Here is a 16325-nt window from a genome sequence, read left to right as displayed (position 1 = left end):
TTTTGGTTTAGGCTTGTGGGGGGTGAGTGCCTAGTAGTTACTCCAGAGTCCCGACTTGCCTCTCGCTCGGAGATCCCTGGTGGGAGTGGATGCCGCACGGTGCTCCCATTCCTCCGTGCCGCCGCTGTTCTTTCTCCGTGTTGGTTAATTGGGCAGCTTGATTTTGGCTCACATGGCCCCGGGGGTCGGTGAGTGTGTCTCCGCCTCACTTTATTGTAGGGACGTCAGGAACTGCATAGTGAGTAGTGTATGCGTGGAGGTAGCAGGTCTCCTCACCACCTCCTGAGCGCATGGCGCCCGCCATTTTAGGTTCAGCGCGCGGGTCCCCCCAGCTCCAGTTGTGCTTTCTCGGTTGGGGTCTCAGGGTAAGGACCGGGATCACGCCCCCGGTCCATAGGGGGGTAAGCAGGGCCAGAACCGCTCAGGATTGCACCTCGGGTTGGGGTCCGTGGAGCAAGATAGCGGGGCAGTGGCCGTCAGCCTCGCTCACCGCAGGTGAAGGCCCCAGTGTTGACCACGAGAGTTTCTCCCCCAGGGGACTGCAGCCTCAGAGGCCAGCCTCTCCCTGGACCCAGCGGTCCCCTTGCTCCGGGTACCATCGTTGTCGGTCTAATTAAGGTGATTAAGGCATGTTGTAGTGCCTAGATTATCGGTTTGTTGCAGGAGCTTCTCCTGCCTGCGACCGTCCAGCTCGGCGGTCCGGCCCCGCCCCCTACCAACAATTATTTTTAACCACCATCATTATTTTAATTCAATATAGACCACATGGTCTATATTTTATGTCTCCATGGTTAATTCACCACCACTTACTGTTATGTAAATAAATCTTGTGTTCATGTTTTTGTTTGGATACCCAAATTTAGTTCTATTTTTTTTTTTTACTTGTACTTTCTATCCAACATTCTCAGTGTCTGTTACGTAAATCTTTTAAACAATTAACAAGTGAATTCAACATACTTTGGATATCAGAAATAATTCAGAGGGTTTCAAAGATTATGTTTCTTGTGTGGCCTTTAGTAAAAGTTACTTAGTGTTATTATAAATGGAATATATTGTTTACGGTTAACATATCCATGATTAAACCATTGTCTGAAGAGTAATCCAATCCTCGATTCAAGAATCTGTCTGGAATGACGTAAATATTACAACAGGCAACATAAAAGAGAAGTTCTAATTTAAATTAACCCATTTTTGTATGATCAGTAAAGCCCCTTTTTGCCCTGACTTTTTAAAGCAATAGTCAATTGAAAAAAATGAAAACACACTGATAAATTAATCAAAATCAGATTGCAGGTTTTTGGCTTCACCTTTTTTGTCTATACAGAATACTGATATAGGCTTAAGAAGGGTGCTGTTTGAGTTCTGTATTGAACACATAACTGACCAAAAGGGCACACACACAGATAAAAATATAACCTTTATTATGAACTACTGAAAATGTCAAAGGGCATGTATCCAACATATACATCAGACACTAAAAATCTAAGTCGAGCAGACATCACAGCAGGTATATATAAAGTATCCAGAGATATACTGCTAGACAAATAACATGCATGCATCAGCTATAATACAATATTGTATTCCATACATGGGAAAATACATACTCAAACAAAAATCCCCAAAAGGGGAATCAGCAACTTATCCAAGTTACTTAACTCTCTTTTGTAGATTTTTGTCCGGTATGCACAGGGCTGGAGTCCTGCAGGAACGCGTGGTAAAGGCGCTCCTGAACTTTTTCAACAGCAGGAATGCCGTTCCCATTAGTAGTCCTGCAGCAGGGGGCGCAAAAATCAGTAGTCACTGTGACCAGTGAGTGTTCCGCCCCCCACTCTGCCTGTGCGGCCTGCACCCTGCAGGTTGCGTGCGGCTCCAAAAGAAAGCCGCATGCATGGAACATTAACAGGGGAAGGCCTTCCCTTTGCGCTCTGCGTAGGAGCGCCGGGTGTCATGTAACTACACAGAGCTCACACTGATGCATTGAGAGGCCCCCATCTCCTGCCATGACAGGTAAAAGGGCAGGGAGGAGAACATCACTCAGTAAGTGAGGAGAGCCGGCACTGCATTCAAATAGAGCTCCGGCTCTGTGAGAGAAGCAGCTGAATGCTGCCTGGGAGGGAGGTATTGAGGTCACAGGTAGGGAGGTATTGAGGAAGGGGGAGATTAACATAGGGAAAAGTTATGGGTGGAAGGGGGAGGTTTAAACGGGGAAAGTTATGGGTGGAAGGGGGAGGTTAACATGGGGAAGAATATGAATGGAAGAGGGAGGTTGGCATGGTAGGGGGAGGGAGACATGGGGAATGGGGGTGGGGTGGGGGGGGTACGGGACTTCCTGTACCCCACCATGGCAGTACCCAGGCCTGCTGCTACTAATTTTGAGTGTTATGGTGCCAGGAGGTCCAAGGGCGCTCTCCTACATTAAGGGGTTAAACCATTCTCACTCGGTTTACCCATTAAGGCTGCCTACAGCGCTGATATCCTGATCCCTCAGGTGGCATCCGGTTTCTGAAACTGAGTTACAAAAAAACTAGAGACAGCCTTTGGGGTTAAACTGTTCAAGATCAGCTCGCCCCTTAATGTATGAGAGCGCCAGATGCCTCCTGGCACTATAACAGTGTTAATAAGATGAAGTTGTTTTGGTGACTGGAGTGTTACATTACCTTATGGGCTGGAATTTCTTTCCGGAACAATGATGAATATAACCATTAAATAGAGAAGGATCGTACTCAATGATCTGAATGTATAGGCAAAATACAGGATTAGTTAAGTCAATTTATTGAATTGGAAAGTTACATTGGTTACATTACTAATAGTGGATGAATAGGGTTAAAAGTTATGCGAAAAAGGATGTTCCACAGAGTAAAGAGAAATATTTTAAGAACAGGATCCACTTACCAAATAAAAAGGAAAGAGTGTGATATGGGAGCCCAAAGCCCAATAAAGGGAATTTTAAGACAACCGGGCATTAGGATGGAAGAAAAATGAAGAAATACCCAAAGATTGGAGAAGTGTCAATTTTTAAATGAGCTTTCAAGCTATAGCTTATAGCAGGGGTAGGCAACCTTCGACATTCCAGATGTTATGGACTACATCTCCTCTGATGCTTTGCCAGGATTACGGGTATAACAGCACAATGGGAGATGTAATCTACTACTTTTGGAGTGCTGAAGGTTGCCCACTCCTTGCTTAAAACAATGATAACCTGATGTGAGGGAATACACCACCTGACCCATGAGAAGAATGAAAAGTTTAGAAATTAAGAGAAATAAGAGAAAGAGAGCAGGAACGTGGTGAAAATGAGGTACAATTAAATAATGCCAGACATTTAAACAAATGGCTTTAATATAATTTAATTTAAACAATGGATTAAAAAAAACAACTTTGTTTTACAAAGAGGGTACAATGTAATTAATTATGAGGATGTAAAAATGAATATATAAAAAATAATAAACTCAAACAGGTCATGTCAAAGGAATACTATATAAATGAGTCTTTAAGAATTTTGAATGACATGATACCATTTGTGTTGTATTGAATGTCAATAGCTATAATTTACGGGGGAATATTTATGAGTAAAATGCTGCCTAGTCAAATCCTTCTGAGGAAGTTGAGAGTTCTCAATGAAATGTTCTATGGAATGTGTTTATTCATGGTGAATGCTGCACTATAGAAAGCCTGTTTACAGACTATAAATAGAGGTATGTTATCAACATAAACAGAGAATATGAGAACTCTACGGACACAATTTGGGTAATTTCCCGCTCAGGTCTCAAAATTGTTTTTGCTCACTTGTGCTTCTAAAGAGAGAACATATGCCAAGCTATATCAGACTAATGCCACCCACAAGGGCAGTCGAGAACTGAAATGCCAGCAAGTTCTTTCTGTATGAGAGATACAGCAACCCGGAACAATAGTTTCTGCCTTCTTTGTGACTCGTCAGCAAGGTGTTTTTGATACCCCTCTAAACACAGTGAGCACGGAGTCCACATCTGGATTACCCCTTTAACCTGGGGAGAGCCAAGTTAATGCATTGTGACAAAAACCTGTTGCCCTGTTAGTCGAATCCATTTGAGGAGGATGAGGCCTGTCAATAAAATGAACACGGAGAATAATCTCAAAATTAATACCAATAAACAAAATAGAAATTCTTGAGGTAACTACAGAAGACTTGAATTTGACACTTTGAAAACAAAGAAATATTACTATTATATGACATTTGATAAATAATGCGTCTCTAAAATAGCTCCTGACGACGGCGTGCATACACGCTGAAACGCGCGTCGAGCGTTTCCTTTACTTTATTTTTCTTATGTTTGTCTCACACTTTTAGGTAGCACTTTATAGTTTTTTATTAGGTGACTTTTCGGTTTGCCAACGGTAGCAGGCATTTAGTGTGTTTGCCCTAGTTAAGGTGGTTGTATCCACATATTATACTAGGCAGCTATTGGAGAGATATTTTTGGGGGTTCTCTTGTTTGTTACTCCTCTATAGCCCTCGTGCGGGGCTATTCATCTAGTTTTACTATTATTTTGTACTAGTATGATATATCAAGCAAGTTGGGGGTACAGGTTATGATTCATTATCTCTCACCTGTTCATTCTCCTATTACTCTCTCTCTCTTTCCTGTTACCGGGCATTCAAGTGCCTTTTCCGTGTCCAAAGTTGCTTCTCAGGATCCCCTTGTTTCAAGGGTCTCCTTTTCTGTGTATTTTCTCTGGGTTACCCCCTACTTTGCAGCTTTGAGGTAGGCAATGAATGGGGTCTTTTTCAATGGTTTGCATATAGCTATGTGAATTTTTGGATCTACCCTATTCATCATTCGTTTCTGCGTCTCTAAAATAATTTCCGGAACTGATGGATGCATTTAATCTCCCCAATTTCCCAATTTTCAATTACCTTAGAATAAAGAATATACTAAATAAATATCTTATTTTTCAAGATTTTTTTATAACCTCAAACATTTCAAAAATATTTAACTACTCGGAAATTGATAAGATACTGTCAAAAACAAGACAATTGGTTACAAATGTTAATGATATACAAAAACTCCCTGCTGTATCTTAATGGGGAAAAGATCTGAGATTAAATATTGAGGATGAAAATTGGAAAGAAAAACACTAATTAGTTCCACACCATCCGTTCATTGCTTACATCTTTTGGAGATGCATTATACAATTATTAATAAATGGTATTGGGTTCCCACAAAATCTGTAAAAATCTTTCCATCTGAGTCTGATATATGTTGGAGATGTAATAGAGAAAAGGTTCTTTTTTACATATATAGTGGGAATGTGATATGCTTAAAGATATTTGGAATGTATATAGGATATAGAATGCACACCATAACAATCTCAAAAAAATATTTCAATTTTATTATGTACAAAAAAGTACCAGAATGTAAACATATAAGAAAAAATGAATATAAACAAAGTAACAGATGTAAAGGCAGATACAATAAAATAATAGTAATAAATTACCACAAAAATCCTTACAAGCCTCAGACAGAAACACGAGTCACCAAACGCCCCCAACGTTTCGGCACCAACTGGCTGCCTGTATCATTGGAAATCCACTAGTAGTCCGATATGGCAGAAAGCTTATACCCAACAAAATTCAAATGGAAAATGAAGTTAGTATTAACCTTTTAAACTAAAAAAAAAAAATTATATATGGAATCAATGGTTAGTAAGAATAAAAGAATAATCACAACCTGACTATTTACCCAAAAAGAAAACATTCACTGTGATAAAGATATTTTAAACTCTAGTTTCTAATCTACCCTTTTGTCGGCAGTAATAATCCTACCTCTGTTAATTTATGTTTGTTTTGTAATTGTTTTGTTAAATGATGTATAAATATGACCAAAAACTAAATAAAAAAAGATATAAATAAAGAAATGCACATGGAGAGCTTTTATTTGCAGTAAATCCTGAACTGGGCCAAGAGAGATCTACAAAGAAAGTAAACTGGTAAAATGCCTTTTCATAACTGAATCATTTTTAGTGCATGTTTTTATTGCGAGTGTTATATGTTTTATTATATGCTTATGTCGGCCTATTATGCTATATCAGTCTGTATGCTCTCATTACACAGATTGTATGCAGAAGTGGGTTTTCATGAGAATGTATATACTTAGTCTTAGAGTATTTTAGTAATTTTATCTACAGATCGCATCACAGTTGTAAGCTAAGTATTGAAGGACCACTCTAGGCACCCAGACCACTTCAGCTTAATGAAGTGGTCTGGGTGCCAGGTCCAGCTAGGGTTAACCCATTTTTTTTTTTTATAAACATAGCAGTTTCAGAGAAACTGCTATGTTTATAAATGGGTTAAGCCTTCCCCCAAATCCTCTAGTGGCTGTCTCATTGACAGCCGCTAGAGGCGCTTGCGTGATTCTCACTGTGAAAATCACAGTGAGAGCACGCAAGCGTCCATAGGAAAGCATTGTAAATGCTTTCCTATGCGACCGGCTGAATGCGCGCGCAGCTCTTGCCGCGCGTGCGCATTCAGCCGACGGGGCGGAACGGAGGAGGATCGGAGGCAGAGAACTCCCCGCCCAGTGCTGGAAAAAGGTAAGTTTTATCCCTTTTCCCCTTTCCAGAGCCGGGCGGGAGGGGGACCCTGAGGGTGGGGGCACCCTCAGGGCACTATAGTGCCAGGAAAACGAGTATGTTTTCCTGGCACTATAGTGGTCCTTTAATTATCCCAATTTTTCATCTATTTAATTGTTAAGAATGTATCAATAGCATGCTTACTTTCCAAAAGCATACTTGACTTTTTGTCTGGTTGACTATTGTGATCCTAAGATATCATAAGGATACTTATTTTTAATATGAAAGTTTATTTTCTATGAACAAAATCATGCATCAAACTTGCATTTTTAGCAGCAAAGCAAATCAGAATTTACTTTTCTGATCCCTAACCAAAATCGGGGTTACTATTACCTACAATATATCTATATCTGTCTTTATATATATATGTATTACAGATCTATCATTCTAAGTGGCACACGTAGGCTTGTGCTTCAATGCCCTCATGAGTTGGACTGCACCTCCTCTCATCCCTCTGGTGAAATTCAATCAATGCTGTAGTGAATTCTTGCTGACAACATAACCTGTTTAACAGGGTGGGATGCTGAGGTCGGGTTAGGATGCTCAGACGTACATACAGTATTCTTGAAATAATTGATAATTAAATCAAAATCCAATTTGTATTCATTTGTACATGAAAAAAAAAAAAGAAAACAGAGCAATTTTTTTAAGACTGTTTCTTTAATTTGAAGTCTAATTGACATTCTTTTCTCCTGTTACATTGCCTTAAAGAATCTTAATAATAGCTTCTTTTCCGTCGCTCATTATATTTGTACTTCTAGTATTAATAGTTTTTTTTTTTTTGCCAAGATTTAAAAAGCAAATGTAATTCCACTCTCAAGATTAAGCCAAAAATCTCTTTAAAAAAATAATTAATAAATTGGAGGCCGAGCAGTGTTTACAAAACTAAGAAATAATGGAGAGAGCGGAATTCATGTATCAAATGAATTAGTTCTAATTAAGTTAACGGGATAAAGACTCGTTTTCATGGTTTGGCTCTTTCTCAGGAATTCACACAATGACCACTGCACTATCAGGATATATTTATTTGCATAATTATCCAATCACTTCACTGAGAATGTGTTTTAGAGGCTAAGATGTAAATATGGTAAATGTATGTTTATCTTGCGATTTGGGTGATTGTGATTTGTTTATTCAGAACCAGTTTGTATAAAATTATTTTGAACAAGTAATTAGTGAAATCCTCTATTTGTCTCTAGCAAGCTTTTTGTTTTGTTTTGTTAAAATGATTAGCTTGACATTTGTTAAAACATTTAATACATAGCTGATAATGGCGTTTTGCACACTTATATTCTTTTGTAACTTTTTTGACTTTGAATTGAATTTTTATCTTTTGTAATGTTTTTATTGAAGGTGTTACAATACAACAAGGGTTTAAAAAAAAAGAGTTATGCATGAGTTATGTATTGTTATTAATAATGTATATAATTAATTATAGTAATAATAATATTCAGGATGGAAAATGAAACGAGAAAACAAGGAAGTGAACAGAGTTCTCAAATATTAAAGAACTGAACTTTTGCCCTGACCAGTAAGGTGCCCACTTACTTATTTATTTATTTAAATTTGTTCATCTTTTGAGAAAAAAAATGGTTAAAGGTATAAAGAATTTTAGATGTGATATGATGTGCCATTTTATGCAATTTTTCAAATAGTCTTACATGTTACTAAAGTAGCAGATATATCATTTTTATGACATACTATAAATTTGCATTTGCAAGGGACCAGATGCATTTAGGAAATGTTTTTTAAAAGAAAAATTCCACTAGAATGAAAAAAAAAATTATGTGTGTTGGAAGAATACCCACATACAGTAATTATAATTCCAGCAAACATCTGTACTATAAAGGCATGGTATATACAGTACACCCAGGACCTTCCTCAACCCTAGCTTTAAGATACAAAGGCACTTGTAGTGTGGAAAGAGCACAATTTTGGCATTTATGCATAGAGACATGATTTTCTCTGTAGGGTGAATATCAGTACTCAGTATAATCAGTATAATCCCCATGGTTTCCTTTAGATTGTAAGCTCACGGGCCATCTAGCCAAGCACTTTGTATAAAAGAGCTCCAATGGCTAGATATCAGCTTATGGGCAGGGCTCTCTTACCTCTTGTATTTGTCTGTGTATATTGTACGTTTCTCCACTAATTGTACAGCGCTGCGGAATCTGTGTGCGCTTTATAAATAGCAATAATAAATAAATAAATAAATAAATAAGTACTGAACAATGTGGAAGACAAGCATGGAGCTTTAAAGGAGCACTATAGGGTCAGGAACACAAACATGTATTCCTGACCCTATAGGGTTAAAACTACTATCTAGCCCCCCTGCTCCCATGTTGCCTCCCTAAATATAGTAAAATCGTACTTGAATTCAAGCCTGAAGTTGCAGGCTTTGTCCCTGTTTCCTTTTGACCTGCCCACTGCCTGCTGACATCAGCAGAAGTGGTAGCCTGATCCAATCACAGTGCCTCCCCATAGGATTGGCTGAGACTGACAAAGAGGCAGATCATGGGCAGAGCCAGCACAATTCAAACACAGCCCTGGCCAATCAGCATCTCCTCATAGAGATGAATTGAATTAATGAATCTCTATGAGGAAAGTTCAGTGTCTGCATGCAGAGTGAGGAGATACTGAATGTTTGGATGCATTTTAGGCAGCCATGACCCAGGAAGGATCTCTAACAGCCATCTAAGGAGTGGCCAGTGAAGTTATCACTAGGCTGTAATGTAAACACTGCATTTTCTCTGAAAAGACAGTGTTTACAGCAAAAAGCCTGAAGGTAATGATTATACTCACCAGAACAACTACATTAAGCTGCAGTTGTTCTGGTGACTATAGTGTCCCTTTAAGGGATCGATTTTGCTGGCATTGCCCTCACATTAAGGTCCCTTGGATAGAATAATGTATAAGCAGTTGGACTTTCAGTTTTTTTAAGCTAAAATTTGGAATTACTTTTCCTGAAGTCTCACTTGTAAATATTTATCTTATCATCAACAGGATTATTTAGTAAAGTGAAAATTCCTGGGAATTCAAAGTAAGTCCGTTTTGTTGGAAATTCAAAATAAGTCAGTTTGAAAAAGTTAGTTTGGGTATTTTGGCCTCGCATTTGAAATCAACTTTGAATTCACTACTCACTGTGTGAATAACCCTGGTAATTGTTTGTTCTCCCTACTGCCAACTACACTTTACTTGTCAGCAAATGCGGATGGTCAGAGTTATGGGCATGTTGTTGTTGTTGTTGTTGTTTACATATAAGCTTTGCTGCATGTTAAATATGGTGTCACATGACAATGACATCATAGAGTCATATCTCATGCTATATCTATTTACATCAGTAATAACCTCATTATGTATGACTGTTGCTGATCTATAGAACACATCTGACTTTTGCTTAAACATTCTGTGCAATCATTGGCGTACATACCATGGTCGCAAGGGTCGCAGCTGCGACTGGGCCCGTCACTCCAGGGGGCCCGGTCACCCTGCGTAACCCTGCAACCCGGGAAACCCGCCCCCATCTTTTGTGGCCCGGCCCGGGGGCCGCAAACAGCCGCGGTCGCCGTCCAAGGGGTCCATTGGGTGACCCATGCTGTTAGGGCCACCTGATGGATATGGATTGTCAGGGGTCCCGGTCAGCGCTGGGCGCTTTAATAGCACGACCGGGCCTCCTGTGATGACATCACTGCTGGAAGGAAGTGACTGCCTCAGTCACTCATCCCAGCATACAGAGAGCCCGCGCGGGAGGAAGGAGGAGGGACACCTATCAACCTGAGCCACCACTGGACCTCAGGGAATGTCACCCTCCTGCACCTAAAAGGTAGGAAACAGCAGGGTGACTAAAATATTTTGTATATGTATGTGTGTCTTGTGTGTCTGTCTGTATGTGTGTCTGTATGTTTATATGTGTGCCTGTTTGTTTGTATGTATGTGTCTTTGTGTGTGTGCCTGCTTGTGTCTGTGTGTGTCTGTCTGTATGTATATATGTATGCATGTGTGTCTGTCTGTTTGTATGCATGTGTCTTTGTATGTATGTATGTATGTATGTGTGTCTTGTGTGCGTGTCTGTCTGTCTGTATGTATGTGTATTTCTGTCTGTGTGTATGTGTGCCTGTCTGTGTGTCTATATGTATGTATGTGTGCCTGTCTGTTTGTATGTATGCAGGGGTCAAGTCCTGGGGAAAAAAGTGTGGGAACTCCCCCCACCAAAAAAACCCCACTCGTATGCATATATAAACGCATGCAAATACATACACTCACAGACACATTCATGCACTCACAGACGCACACACATACTCAGACACTCACACAGTGGTGTATTTTAATGTTGTGCTGCCCTAGGCATGACTATACCTGAGAACCCCCTAATCTAAATTTACCACCCCTTCCTGTCAAGGGCGCACCGCTTCCTGATTAAGAACCCACCCCTTCCTCTTTAGACTCCACCTTTTCCTGCTCCTTTTAAAGAAATACTATAGTGCCAGGAAAACAAAGCTGTTTTTCTGGCACTATAATTCCCTGTAGTGCCCCCCCTCCCTCATGTCCTCCCCTCCCCCACTCGACACGGATGGGGTTAAAATCCTATGGGTATTTAGCAGATGCTGGATGTCCTTATGCACAGGGTGAGGACGTCCAGCATCAGTTAGACGTCTTTTGGTCACCTAACCACCCGAAAGTCCCTCTAGTGGCTGTCTGATAGACAGCCACTAGAGGTGGAGTTACCCCTCAAGGTAATTATTGCAGTTTCTGAAAACCGCAATAATTACACTTGCAGGTTTAAGGGGACTGGGACACTGCACCCAGACCACTTCAATGAGCTGAAGTTGTCTGGGTGCCTATAGTGTCCCTCTAAGCACACTCTCTGACAGACACCCACACTGGCAGATACACACTGACAGTAACACACACACTCAGTGACAAACACACAGACGTCACTGATTTGACACACACACACACATTCACTGACACACACTCATTCATTGACAGAGACACACACAAACACACTGACAGACACACACTAATAGTCACACACACTAAATGACAAACAGACTCTCACTGATTTGACAGACACTTACAAACATACACTAACAGAAGCACATACACGCAAACATGTGCATACACTAACAGAAGCACATACACTTATACGCACACACACGTGCATACACTAACAGAAGCACATACACGCAAACATGCATACACTAACAGAAGCACATACACTCATACACACACACGTACATACGCTAACAGATGTAAAAACACTCATACACACACACACACTGACACAAACACAAACACCAACAGACATGAACTAACATACACACACATACATAGACTAACAGACATACACACACACTAACAGACATACACACATACATAGACTAACAGACATACACACACATACACATACACTAACAGACATACACACACACATACACTAGCAGACATACACACACATACATACACATACACTAACAGACATACACTAACAGACATACACACACATACATAGACTAACCGACATACACTAACAGACATACACACACATACACTAACAGACATACACATATACACTAACAGACATACACACATACACTAACAGACATACACACATACATAGACTAACAGACATACACATACACATACACTAACAGACATACACACACACATACACTAGCAGACATACACACACACATACATACACATACACTAACAGACATACACACACATACATAGACTAACAGACATACACTAACAGACATACACACAAACATACACTAACAGACATACACACATACACTAACAGACATACACACACATACATAGAATAACAGACATACACTAACAGACATACACACACACATACACTAGCAGACACACACACACACACATACATACACATACACTAACAGACATACACACACATACATAGACTAACAGACATACACTAACAGACATACACACACACATACACTAACAGACATACACACATACACTAACAGACATACACACATACACTAACAGACATACACACACATACATAGAATAACAGACATACACTAACAGACATACACACACACATACACTAGCAGACATACACACACACATACATACACATACACTAACAGACATACACACACATACATAGACTAACAGACATACACTAACAGACATACACACACACATACACTAACAGACATACACACATACACTAACAGACATACACACACATACATACACTAACATACATACACACACACATACACTAGCAGACATACACACACACATACATACACATACACTAACAGACATACACACACATACATAGACTAACAGACATACACTAACAGACATACACACACACATACATACACATACACTAACAGACATACATATATACAAATTAACATCGCCCACCCACCCAGCCTCCCTACCTTTTAGGAAAGCTGGCATGGATGGGTCCCTGGGGTCCAGTGGAGCTGCAGTGAGGCGCGCTGCTCTCTCCCTGTCATGGGGGTTGGCACCGGATTGCCTGCCTGCCTGCCCCCCCGGTGGGCTGCTCTCTCCCTGTCACACGCGGCGAGGGAGCTGTGTCCTCTCTGCTCCCTCTCGCCACGTGGGTTGTCTGCTGATGCAGGGAGCCGGAATATGACGTCATATTCCGGCTTCCTGCATCAGAAAACGGCGCGCGGCGAGAGGGAGCAGAGAGGACACAGCTCCCTTGCCGCGTGTGACAGGGAGAGAGCAGCCCGCCGGGGGGGCAGGCAGGCAGGCAGGCAATCAGGTGCCCCCCCATGACAGGGGGAACAGAGGGCATTTGGGGGCGGCATTTTTTGCCGCCCCCTGAGTGGCTGCAGAGGGAACGGCGTTCCTGCTGTGAAAAAAGTGCAGGAACGCGTTCCTGCAGGACTCGAGCCCTGTATGTATGTGTCTTTGTATGTGTGTGTGCCTGTCTGTGCCTGTGTGTGTGTTGGTCTGTATGTATGTGTCTGTGTGTGTCGGTCTGTATGTATGTATGTGTCTGTGTGTCCGTCTGTCTGTATTTATGTATGTGTGTATGTGTGCCTGTCTGTTTGTATGTATCTGTGTCTGTATGTGTGTATGTGTCTGTATGTATCTGTGTCTGTATGTGTGTATGTGTCTGTATGTATCTGTCTGTATGTGTCTGTGTGTGTATGTATTTATGCGTGTCTGTATGTATGTATGTGTGTGTGTCTGTCAAGGGGCGTGGGGAAAGAGGGAGGAAAGGGGGGGCCCACGGATCAGTATCGCACCGGGGCCCCATGGATTGTGCATACGCCACTGTGTGCAATTATAACCATTACTCCAAACTATTGCCCACATCTGGTTGAACTTTAAATGCACACAATATGTAACCTTTAAAGGTTTTAGCTCATCTTGATATAGACTCTTCCACTTTAAGAAACACAGTCAAGATATCGGTGGAAAAACAAAACATTAATCTTGAGGACCTTCCTTTTTGAGTGACAGTTACCTTTTAATAACAATTTTTCCAAAAATTCCAAAGCACAACCAATACAAAATTGGTAACATTTACTCTTACAGCTATTTTAGAAATAGATCTCCAACTCAACCGTAAAGAAGCTTGACTAGTTAAGCCTCAATTTTGCAATTTGGATTTCAATTTGCTAAAAATCAAATTGTATTGAATGAATCCTGCAGTCTTTTAATCTTTCACTAATACTAACAGCACTCATTTCCTACTCAATTAGTCTGGTGTTTCCTCCCACAATAAGAATGGCACAGTGCCAAGATTAGGCTAATTTTAAAACGTGAATAAGAGGATTTGGACATATTACCAAATGAGTTCCTTCCTTAGAAAAAATTACTTTTCTGTTGATACTCACATTAAAGAAATTAAAAGGAAATGAACCTTTAAAGCTTACAAATTGTGTGGATTTAAAGTTTAACCAGATGTGGGCAATAGTTTGGAGTAATAGTTATAATTGCAAAGAATGTTTAAGCAAAAGTCAGATGTATTCTATAGTCAGTGATGGATCAGCATCAGGCATACATAATGAGGGTGTTTGTCAGATTGGGCAGTAGGTGGAGTTATTACTGATGTAAATAGATATGACATGAGATGCAGTTTACCATTTTGTTTCATGAGAAAGGCTATCGAGCCAAAACAGGTTGGTGTAATATTATGATAATGGTGCAATATTTATAATTTTTTACCTGCAAGATTTATGTCACTTGTCAAGTTTTGAATGAACAATTAAAGTATCAATTTGCTGAACATCACATTTGGTGAGAGGTAAAGTTATCTGACCTGTGAACCAACATAACAAAGGTTAAATCCCACCAGGATTTCTACATTATTAAATGCTTTTCGGCCATACATTTTAAAACAAAGGTATTGGTTTAATTTACTACTATGTACCTCACAAACATTGCTTCACATTACTAATTATTACGATTTATACTGTTTTGGTTGTGACTACTGGAGGTTTCAAGCATTTTTTTTTTTTTATAAATATACATTATGGTGAATTTATGTTTCACAGCATAAAATGTTCAAGAAAGTTTTAATTGCAAATGTTGCTCTTCATGACTGAATGTTGGGAAAAGCTACACAGAGACAGATCTGTCATCAATAATCCCAAATAACAGAACAAAAAAGAGAGCAAACAGATCAATTATAAGTCTGCTATTAAAATATAGTAATGTAATTCACATGAGAAATGAACACATAACATAGCAAAAGGGTTTTGGATCACATGATCTCTTTAGTTATAAACAGTAAACTGTTAAGGAAACATTTAGGGAAATTGTATATGATTAGACTGGAAGGTGGCCCCAGGCAAGGCATGAATATGGGGGTACTGTGCTAAAAAACTTTGAAAAATCTATATGTTATAGGGAAGGATATGAAAGACAATAACTAGTGACATTTTTACAAAGTAGCCTTCCAGAACCATGCAATGTATTAAAAACTCAGAAATTACATTAAAATACGCCATGGCAAAATAATTGATCAATACAACAGAATACAGGAAATTATATGTGTGAATAAATAAGAAACTGACGATTTTTCTAACTGAGCAAATGAAGCTAATGCAAAGGTCATCAAAAGCGAGAGGTAAGGGAAATACAATATTCTTTAACCCCTTAAGGACACATGACGTGTGTGACACGTCATTATTCCATTTTATTCCAGAAGTTTGGTCCTTAAGGGGTTAAGGGAGAGATTAGTGCTTCATTTATAGATTGTATTTTGATTTGAGGGCAACCAGAGACATAACAAGTGATGATGCAGAAATTGACTTCAATGGGAAAGAAAGCCACAGTTGATTAAAAATTGGGCATGAATTCCTGATATTACATAGTAACATACGCTGAAAAGAAACTTCAGCCCTTCTCATATGTGTTTTTGCTGTTGATGCCAAAGAAGGTAAACTATTTTGAAGTGCTTTCAATTGTTTTTTTTTTTAACTATCTAGGAATATTTCCTTCTTGACCCTGAGTGGTTTTCAGATCTCTTCTTGGATCCACATGTTAAAAATTATATCTGCAAATATTATTTTATTATCTTATTTTTGCAATTATTCATTCAGTTGCTGTTTAAACATCTGTGCAGACTCTGATGAAACCACCTCTTCAGGCAGAGAATTTCCCATCCATATTGTTCTTACTGTAAAAAAATCCTTTTCTTTACCTTCTAGAAATCTAATTTCTTCCAGTCTAAATGGGTCC

Source organism: Pelobates fuscus, chromosome 7 (genome assembly GCF_036172605.1).
Source record: "Pelobates fuscus isolate aPelFus1 chromosome 7, aPelFus1.pri, whole genome shotgun sequence".
Classification (NCBI taxonomy): Eukaryota; Metazoa; Chordata; class Amphibia; order Anura; family Pelobatidae; genus Pelobates; species Pelobates fuscus.
Note: the sequence above shows the minus strand (reverse complement) of the source record.